The 10,269-nt window shown below is 46.4% G+C and overlaps 1 long non-coding RNA gene across 1 annotated transcript; it reads left to right on the top strand.

Annotated features, from left to right (window-relative positions):
* Positions 1-3,373: 3,373 nt before the first annotated feature.
* On the top strand, positions 3,374-9,203 carry LOC112548476. Its single transcript, XR_003092206.1, has 3 exons — positions 3,374-3,402; positions 7,530-7,711; positions 9,155-9,203. It is a non-coding gene; the product is annotated as an uncharacterized LOC112548476 (long non-coding RNA).
* The last annotated feature ends 1,066 nt before the right edge of the window (positions 9,204-10,269 follow it).

Here is a 10,269-nt window from a genome sequence, read left to right as displayed (position 1 = left end):
TATCAGCTGGGAGTTAGACAGCTTCAGCTGGGAGCTGTGGGGGAGCAACTATGCAGGGAGCCCAGCTCAGCCAGGGACAGCAGCTGTGCACAGGTTCCTTCTTCCAGCATCTGCTCCTTGCCAGGGAGGGGGTAGGAGAGGGGAGCCAAGCAGGGAGCAGACATGAGAAGGAAGAACCTGCGCACCATTGGAATCCCTGGTTAAGCCAGGCTGCTTGCACAGCTGCTTCCTGCAAGACTGGGTAGGAGTGGATGGAGCAGCACTGGGATTCTATCTGTGCCTAGATCTGCTAAGGACAGCAGGAAGGGGAGGGGGGCCTTGGGAGGCTGGCTCCATGCCCCTGCTGTCCCCACCACTTGCTCTGCTGCCACTGTTTTCCTGCTGCAGCAGTGTGGGAGACAAATTTACATCAACCCTCCAATAATTAGATTCTACACGTGAAAAATTGAAAGCATTTTTCTAATTTTCCACATTTGGAATCTAATTATTGGAGTGTTGTCTTAAATTTGAAATGGTCTTGGGTTTGGGCAAATACTAGAGGTGCATCAATATTGGTTGCCTATCGGATTGGCACCAATTTTGAAAAGGGAATTTACATTATTGGCTTTTCTCTCTCCATTGTAGCTAATAATGTTCTCTGATTTGATTAATTATGCCTTTTGTCTGGGGCCCCTGGATGCCTGGGCTCCCTCCCACAAGCCAGGGTGATCCTAGATGCACCTTCATCTCCTTACCAGTGGGTCGGGCTGGAGCAGAGCACCTGCCATGGTGTCCCAGGCACTGGTGCAGTGTGGGCTGGGGCCACGGCAAATGCCGTAAAAGGTACAGATACGACTGGGGCAGCAAGGGGCCGGCGAAGCTGAGCTGCCTGGCCTGGCCCAGCCTAGCATGACTCAACCCTCGGTGCCCAGGACTCTGCATCCCAGGGCCCTGGGCCAAAACCTGGCTGGGACAGCTGTTCTCCAATGCTGTGTGCAGCAGGGTCCTTCCCCCAGTGCGGAGTCAAGCCTGGAGACCCATGGGTAGCCTCAGGCTCGGGGACCTGCTCGTAGGTTGAGGTTGAAGGGCAAGGGCTGTCACTGGCACGGGTCACTCTTACATGTGCGCCCAGGACTCTGCATCCCAGGGCCCTGGGCCAAAACCTGGCTGGGACAGCTGTTCTCCAATGCTGTGTGCAGCAGGGTCCTTCCCCCAGTGCGGAGTCAAGCCTGGAGACCCGTGGGTAGCCTCAGGCTCGGGGACCTGCTCGTAGGTTGAGGTTGAAGGGCAAGGGCTGTCACTGGCACGGGTCACTCTTACATGTGCTCCGGGAATGTGTGCGGGGGGGGGGGAGCAGTGTTTTAAACAGAGCAGCTCTGAGATATGCTTTAATTAAAGTGCCACCGTGTCTCCTATATCAGCATCCCCATGCTTAGAAATGATGGTGTGGGCGCTTGAAGATTTTCAAATGAGTTCTAAGTTCATTACTGATCCAATACCCAAAATCTAGTATTGACCAATGTGGCTAGTTAATTGGCTATTGCAGGGGTTTTCAACTTTTTTTTTTGAGCAGTACCCCCAGCAGCTGGTTGAGGAGGAGGGGAGGGTGGTGGTGGCATGGGGTGGTGGCAGCTGTGTGCAAGCTTCTCCCCATGTGTCCAGCTGCTCAGGTGGCACCTGTTTGGCCTGCAGAGGGGCGCCGCTGCCCTCGCTGTGCCCCAGCCCTGCTCCTGTGGGGTGGTGGTGCTCCATCCCTGCCTGCCTATATGCCCTCAGACCTTTCAAAGTACCCCTGGGGGTATGCATACCCCCAGTTGACAACCCTTGGGCTACTGGTATCAGCTGAGAGTCTTTATCGGTGCACCCCCTAGTAAATGCAGTATTCTAACAAAGTCCTGATATACTCCAGTTTTTCTTAGCTGAATAGGGTGGCTGGCAGGAAAAGCAAACTTGCTTCAGCTACATAACCCAATCTGAGATCCAGATAAAAACAATGGACTTGGCCCAAGAGGCCTTTTCCCATCCTGTCTTCTGTGGTCAGAGGATTTCTGCTGACCAGAGGAATTCTCTAAATTGCCACTTATTAGGGGCTGTGGTTGGATCTCTGTTTCTGTAACTAGTTAAATAAAGAGATGATGTTTTCTAAAATGTTGACTTCATGGCCTTAACAAAGTTCCTTCTGGTTTGGTTTTTCGTTTTTTTGGATTTTTTTTTTGGCTTTTTTTGTTGTTCCACAAATCAATGGATACTGATATTGCAATTGGATCTAGCACTGAAAAAGTAAAGGAAACCTTTGCATAAATAAATAATCAGAAGTCAGAAATATTAGGAGCAAATCGGCTTTTCAAAAGACTAATGTATAATGATGTCTACTCAAAAATACAGCAGCAGCTGCTTCCTGAGGTAAGTCTATGCCCCTACAGGTTTTGCCAAAGCAGCTGTTTTGAGTTTAGGTAGCTCCATCCCCCATGTCCACTTTCTCTAGACTGAACTCATATGTGCCAAACTCCAGCCATGCATGTCAAATGAGGGGCACAGGGCTGCTCTACAGATTGGATTGGACCCCTGTGCCAACAGTGCATGCCAGCACTGGTCTTGGGCACACTGAGTAGTGGGGCATGTGCTGCATGACAGGCCGCTGCCTGGCTCTGCCTGCTGCCTCTGGTGCAATGGACCTGATGCGCAGATGCTGAAATGCCCTGTGTCTGGGTCCACGAAGGTGGTTTGCCTTGAGTATTCCTGGGGATAACTGTTCTTCTGGCGTGGCTTAGTAGCTGCTGAGGTGTGGGGGTTTAAAGCTGACTTTATGGAAACGGGAGGCTCCTCCCTCACTTGCTTCTGTGGTCATAGCACTTAAGGCAGGTGAAGCCTTTGGGTTTGGATGCCCCCAAGCTCTGGGCTGGAGCCTGCATGTAGCATGCCCACCAAAAGATGTTGGAAATATCTGAAGCCCCTGTTGGGGGTGGAAGATGTTTGCTGGCTGTAGGGCACTTCTGGTTCTACACTGCCTCACAGTTTTGGACTTGATTTTGGCTGGGAACACACACAATTTCTTTTTTTTTTTTTTTAACTCCCTCCCCCACCCCCAAACAAAAAAACAACCACCAACAAACCCACCCCCCAGCCTTCTGTGAGGCATGCATGCCCCAGTCCGGGGCTCGCGGCCTACGGGGTGCCGGCTGCCCTGCAGAAATGCTCGGTGGGCCCCGCACAAGACCCAGGGCCGGCGCTGGGGGTCTCATGCAGGAGGTGTCTTTGGGCGCCGCGAGAGGCTTGCTACGCGTGGGCCTGGCCCCTGGGGCCCGAGCCCGAGCGTCCTACTGCCCGGCCCTGCCCTGAGCGCTGCGGGGCTCCCCGCCGCACGGCCGAGCCCAGACTGAGGTGGGACTGCGCAGGCCTTGCATCGTGGGCGCCGCCGCCCGGGTAGGTGCTGAGTCGGGAAGGGGCGGGGGGGAGATTGCAGCTTGGTGCCCCCCCGGGCCCCAGCCCCAGCCCCGGAGAGCCCCGGGCTGCAGGGGCCTGGACCAAGCCGCAGGCGGGAGGCGCTAGCTGTGCAGGGCCAGTCCGGGCGGCCCACACGCGTGTTCCTCCCCCTGAACTGCAGCCCTGCGAGGGGGTGTTTGAAAAGGGCCACCTCGCTCCTCTCCAGCCTTTTCAGCGATAAGGCAAGCGTTGGCCCTGCTTCCAGAGCGGCACAGCCGAGTCAGGGGCCTGCCTGCCTGTGTTTCGGGAATGGTGGCTCGGATTCAGGGTTGATGTCATGCCGCTGGGTGACTCCGGTGGGGGGTGCGAAGCGACGGGCTCCTTTGGGAGCAAGCGCGCGCAAGGGGTCCTGTGGGACAGAAGGTGCTGCTGGCGGGTTGGAAGAAGCATCATCGAACTCTGGTTGCCAGGGCCCACTAGCCACGTTCGTGAAGCCTCCTGGCAGACGGGAGCCACCAGCAAGAAAGATGGTTGCGAATAAGGGAACTCAACCAGCAAACGCATCCACTTGCCTTGTTGCTGAGCAGGCTGGTGATCAAATGGGGTAGCCCTTCTTCAACACCTCCTTGCACTAATGTAGTCAGTGGTTTAAAAACATTTCTTCTTCCGGGAGGGGGGAATTGCACAGCCTTGCAATAGCCCCTGGCTTTTTGCTTTGTGGGCACTTGCTGGTGAGGGGCTGTAGCATAGGCCTGATGGGCTATTGTGAAAGAATCTAGGAAAGCTGGATCTTGTAGTTCTCTCCCACTGATGTACTGTGTAACCCCGAGCCATTCTGTGCCTCTGTTCCCTGTTCATAAATGCTTCCCCTACTTTCGCGTATTGGCTGATTAAAATGCGTTAATGGTTATGACCTGTCTGGCTACTGGTCAGAAAAGATATATATAAAGAAAGGATAAACAGACAGATGCTAATGCACTAAACCGGCTCTCTTTCAAAGGAAGCAGCAGTGGGAGTTTAGGGGGAACTCCCATTATGAGACTAGATAGCTGGAGCTAGTGGTTCCAGTGTTTGTTTTTTGGGTCAGCAGACTGCTAGCAGGCCTGAAAATACTTTGCTGGTCACCATGCACCCTTAAAATTGAATATAATATTGAATCATCTTTGTCTCAGGACAGTTCACAGTTTGGGAGATTCTGATATAATCTACTGAATGTATAAAAATGTTATACTGCCTTCTGGTGGAATAAAAGTCACAAACTGAATATTATATTTGTCACTTCTCTCCTCTTTGTTTAATGGGATATATCCGATTCGTTTTAGCTCTTTTGAAGCACCTATAATTTATAAGTACCTTCTAGATCAGGGGTGTCAGTTTTTTCCTGCCTCCTCCCAGAGAGAATCCAGTCTGGGGAATCCTCACAGGCTGGATCTGGATGTGGTGGCAGTGCGGGTTAGTACAGCTGTTATTTGCCCCCTGCTGCTGACATATGCATGATGGGGCTCTGTGCCCTGGATTTAGAAGGCAGGCCCCGTTCTTGAATTTCCAGCCCTGTGCCCCCCATGACATGATGTGGCTTTGTGGGCTGGATTTGGCATTCCTCTTCTGGTGGCTTTATTATTAGACATCCTTCTGGTTGTTGCAGTGTTTGAAATCCTTCATTCCCTAGGGCTAAGATCCAGTGTTGCTCATCTTTCCACTCCTGGTACATTCTAGTATCTTGCCCTTTTCTAGCTTACGTGGTGGCTCCGGCACTTGATTGGTGCTGGGGTTTCTACTATAGCCGTGACTTTGTTAGCCGTGTGTCAGCCCTGGGGACTAGCGCTAGCTGTAGCCCTGTGGGTTAGAGAGGTATGAACAGGGCTTTCTGGAATCATACCTGTACCAACCAGCACAAGGGCATGTTGATGTGGGCACTCTTTTTTGATGTGCTTGCCCTGAATATGGGTGCTGAATGATTCAAAAGATGGGAAATAAGACACAGAGTTAGTCGTTGTTTTGAGTTTAGATGGAGAATGGCTGGTGCATGGTGTGAGAAAAAGGGAGTTAAGCCTTTTAGCTCTTGGTCAAGGGTATCAAACCAACACTACCTCCCCTCCAGCCAGATCTGGACAACAGGGCTAGATCCTTGTAGGCTAGCTCCAGATGCAGTGGCAGGATGAGCTGTGACCACAGGTTACACAGCTGTTGCTTGATGCACTGCCATCTTCCCGCCTGATGCCAACATACATCCCCATAGGGGTTCTGTACACTGGATTTCAGTGGTGGGCTCTGCCCTTGCTTGCCTTCCCCTGAATTGTCAATGCCTCTGGAAGCCCAGATGATGCAGCTTTATGGGCTGGATCCAGCCTGCAGGCTGTAGATTTGACACCCTTGCTCTCAATTGTAAATTCTAAATTTGGGGAAGGATGGTCTTGTAATTAAGATACTCTAGTGGGGTTCTGTTACTGGCCCTTCTATAGATTTGGCAAAGTCATTAAGGACATGGCTACGTTGCGAACTGAAGATGTGAGCCTTGCATGTTTGGGTATATTTGTGATGGATATAATTTAGCTGTTGTGGATTAATTGCCTCGCACTAACCAGTTTAGCCACCAAACCATACATACCTAGGGTCCACAGAGGCTTGTACTCTGAATTCTAGCTTACCCTGAACCCTGTGGTACCATGTCTTCACTCCTATGAGTACCTGTGGTAGCTAGGTTAGAGCTGCCAATGCTGCAAATCCTGTTTTTGTTTTGCTGCCAAATCTTGACATCTGAATTGTCAAGGTTTCTGGGATAAGAACTGTCTCCTAATCTATCTAAGGGTAAGTACAATATCTAGCACAGTGGAGCCCTTCAGGCACAATTGTGTTACCAAATGTAAGTTGTTGAGTTCTCTATGTCCTCCCTACATTAAGGTAATGTAAACAGGCTCAGTCTCTTAATGGCTGTATAAAAATGTAAACCAGCTTCTTATAAATTCCTTGGTATCACTTGCTCTTGGTGTATGCTCATCCATACAGGCTTTGGGCTCCTGGTTGCCTTTAATAGCCTTGGCATGCTTCTGGATCTGTTTTACTGCTGGCAGCTTCTCTTTTCCATGTTTTGCAGCCAGCAATATTAAGTGCAAAATGTAAAAGTTTTTGCTTTTTAAGTTTTATCTAAAGGATATTTGTGAGATGGGAAGTCAGGAAGATGCTGGATACTTGATTTTAGAGAGATTATATATTTCTAATACTGTACTGTGTTTCCAGCTTCCCTTAACCCACTTAGTTATGACCAATAAATAGAAATTTACTGTTTCTTAGGATGTTTTTAAATTGAATATATGTAAATTACATCTTTCAGAGGGCAAAAAAAATATCTGTGAAACAGCTGAAATTGTTGAAGGGGACAACAAAGACCATTTTTGTAGAGTACTTAGAGTGACATAATACTATACTGTAAAATCCCACATCTAATAAACAATTTAGAGCTGTAGAGATTATAGTGCATTTTACTTTTATTGTGTTTAATTAACACTCCTTACTTCTTGTGGATGAATCATAGCTCTTACAAGGAAGTAAATTTTAGGGGCCAGATTCTACATTGGTTTCTCTCCCACACTTTCTTCTTGGTTCAGTTGGCTTCCTATTGATTACACTGGGGGTGGGGGGTTTAATAAACAATTGCAGAAATTAGTTTTAGATCTAAAATACATTATGAGCAAAACACTTTATTGTACTTCTTCAGAGGGAGCATGTATAATATTAAGGTTAAACACTTCTAACTTTGTCATTGTTTTTATAAAAAAAAATGTATACATGTCTCTCTCAAAAGTCATACCTATGTGACCAACCTGAAAAGAACAAAGGAGATTTGTTTTCCTCTCATCTATGCATATTTTAGTGAGAAGCAGTAAAAAGAATCTGATCTTTGAGATCTTGTTTGGAATAAACATATATTTGTGGGAAGCTACCTCAAGTATTTTGGGGGCTTTGTTAGGGTTAAAAAGAATAAAGGGAAAAAAAAAATCTATAGAAATGACATGATGTCTGATGATGCATTTATAATCAAATAGGGAATTCTGCTTGTTTTGTTTGTTCTGCAGCATCAAAAAATGTTTTAGATTTATTTCCTTCCTGTTTTGTGTTCTTTTTTGGAGAGGGAAGGGTGAGAACGCGTCAAAAATGTCGTCTCAGGATCCTGACAAGCCATGTACAGGTGAAGGAAAATCGAACGATTCAGCAGGTACACGAGGGGACAGTTTGGACAACCCAGATCAGTCCATTAGAAAAAGGATACGACAAAGTACCTCAAGTCCAAACGGAGACAACGTGCCACAATGTAAGTAAATCTGTTATTAAAAGAAGTGGGATTAATATTTTCTTCCTTTTATAACAACAAAATTACATTTCCTTAGCGTCCTGCTTCCTATACAAGGCTCACTATATACTGTGCAGAAATATATATATTTTTCCCTTTCTTTTTGGGGGTTTTCTAGGTTGAGAGGCAGTGCATAGGCAGCTTGAGTAAGGCTGTTATCTGTTAAAGTAGGTCTTGTGCTGTTCTTTCTACTCTGTATTGAATCAGGCCTCTGGTTTCAGAAGGCCTTCATTTCTCCCTGAAGCAGGTTGGTATTACAGTTATAAATAGGAAATACATTCCAGAAATGAAAGTTGTTATGGGAAAATTGAAAATTCTTTTCTTGCCATATTATAGCTTTGCTATCTTTTCTCTAAATTTCTCCCCAACATAAAATTGCCATCCACCTCCTCCTGAAGAACAGTTGTTCCTTAGTTCACCGTTTATAATTATTGGGCCAAATCCTGGAATCTTTACTTAGCATTGTGGCAAACTGTTTTTGAGTAAGATATTTTGCATGAAGAAGGACTTTAGGATTTGGCTGTTTGTCACTTTCTAAATAATTCTTTTTCTTTGCTGTGCATTTGAAATCTGTATTGCAGAGAGCAGGGATTTGAATTTAGGCTCTGTACTCAGTATTCTGTCCAGTTACTGGGTGCTAAGGAAAACAGTTTTTAGTGTTTTTAGCAGTCTCTTCTATTGCTCATTGGGATCAGCATTCAGAGTTCTTGTGTGAAGGAAATGGTTGTGGCGTTTGGTTGGCTTTTGAGGGAATATGTAATTTATGTTGTAGGGCAGGGTGAGGTCTGCTGGAGTCTCCTATGAATATTTAAAATGATCTTTAGAATATTATAGGTTCAGTGCTCGACCACTCTGAGTCATAAAGTTCCTTCTAATTGCCAGTCTGAATTTTCCCTTGCTACAGCTTCAGGCCATTGGTCCTAGTCCTGTCCCCTGTAACCACAGAGAAAAGCCCAGTCTCTATCCTCTCTCTAATTGCCCATCACTTATTTGAAAACTATTATCAAATTCCCCCTTGGTCTTCTGTGGGTTAAATAACCCTAGCTCGTTCAGTCTTTCCTTGTAAGTACTGCTTCCTAGGTGCATAATCATTTTTGTTTCTCTACATTGGACTCTCCAATCTGTCCACATCCTTCTTAAAGAGTGAGGCTGAGAAATGGACACAGTACTTTAGGTGAGGCCTCACCACTACTAAATAGAGCAGAAGATTCACTTCCCTTGATTTGCAAATGTCACTTCTGTTAATACAGCCCAGGTCGCCTCTTTTGCAACAAGAGCACCCTGTTGGTTCATATTCAGTTTCTGGTCTACCATAACCCGCATGTCCTTCTCTGCAGTAGTGCAGCCTATCCAATCATTCCCTAGTCTGTATTTGTGAATGTTGTTATTCTGTCCCAAATGCAGGACTTCATATTTGTTCTTGTTGAATCTCATCTGATTGATTGCAGACCAGTTTTCCAATTAATGCAGGTCATTCTGGATCCTAGCCCTGCCCTCCAGAGTGTCTGCAACTCCACCCAGGTTGGTGTCATCTGCAGATTTGCTAAACGTGCCCTCAGTCCCATCATCCAAGCCGTTCATGAAGGTGTTAAATAGTACTAGACTGAGGACAACCCTGGGGAGCCCCACGTGAATGCCAGTATTCCCACAAGCATGTGACAACATCTGTTGTAAACTTGTTTCTTGAAAGGTTGTTGGCAATAGGGTCACAAGGTCTGCTTATGCCTAAAGACAACCAGAAAGCAAAGGGGAAGAAAAATGCAAGATACTTAGTTGAAAAAATTACTTGTCTTAAGTATTTTCAGGATCAGATCCCAACATAGTGTGTTATGGATATGGTGCTTACATGATCCAGTTCATTTGAGCTTTCTGGACTGTTACACTATAGCATTTGTTTTATAAATGGATGGATTTCTCTGCAAAAAAAAACAAACCTTCAAGATGCAAGGATATCTTCAACTCCTGCTGTTGAAGTTAATGTAAATTATTTTCAATTGTAATACTACAGGAAAGTGATATGCAGGTTGGCAGACTGCTGTGTTGTATTGTGTTAGAAGTTTGCTTTTAGAGTCTTATTGTCCCGCTTTGGTATTTTTCCTTTTTAAGGTAGGATCTGGATAAGGTGCGACTGTTACCAGCAAGTCCCCAGCTAAATGGAAAAGTAAAAAAGAATCCTAAAGGACATTTTATGTGTATAAATAAATGAAGCAGTTACCTCAGAAAATGTAGCCCTATCCATGGTTTTTGTGGAAGGCCTCTTGAACCACTGATTACAACATTTTATAACTATTTCTGTTTTTAAAATAGTGTGCACTATTTGTTGAGTGTTGATGGTGTTCGTGGTGCTATAGCAAACAGTGCAGGCATTTCACGTGGAACTTATGTTTATACTAATGGGATGAATGCTCTAAGTTGGAGGTTCCCAACCTCTGGGCCATGGCCGGGAGGATTGGCTGCTGCATGTGAAGTCTGGAAGCGACCAGCATAGTGTGGACTGGCAGCCAACCCTTTTTTATACT

This window comes from Alligator sinensis, unplaced genomic scaffold (genome assembly GCF_000455745.1).
Source record: "Alligator sinensis unplaced genomic scaffold, ASM45574v1 scaffold1432_1, whole genome shotgun sequence".
In the NCBI taxonomy this organism is placed as follows: Eukaryota; Metazoa; Chordata; order Crocodylia; family Alligatoridae; genus Alligator; species Alligator sinensis.
The sequence above is the reverse complement of the archived record's forward strand: the minus strand, read 5'-3'. Positions and strand labels throughout refer to the sequence as shown.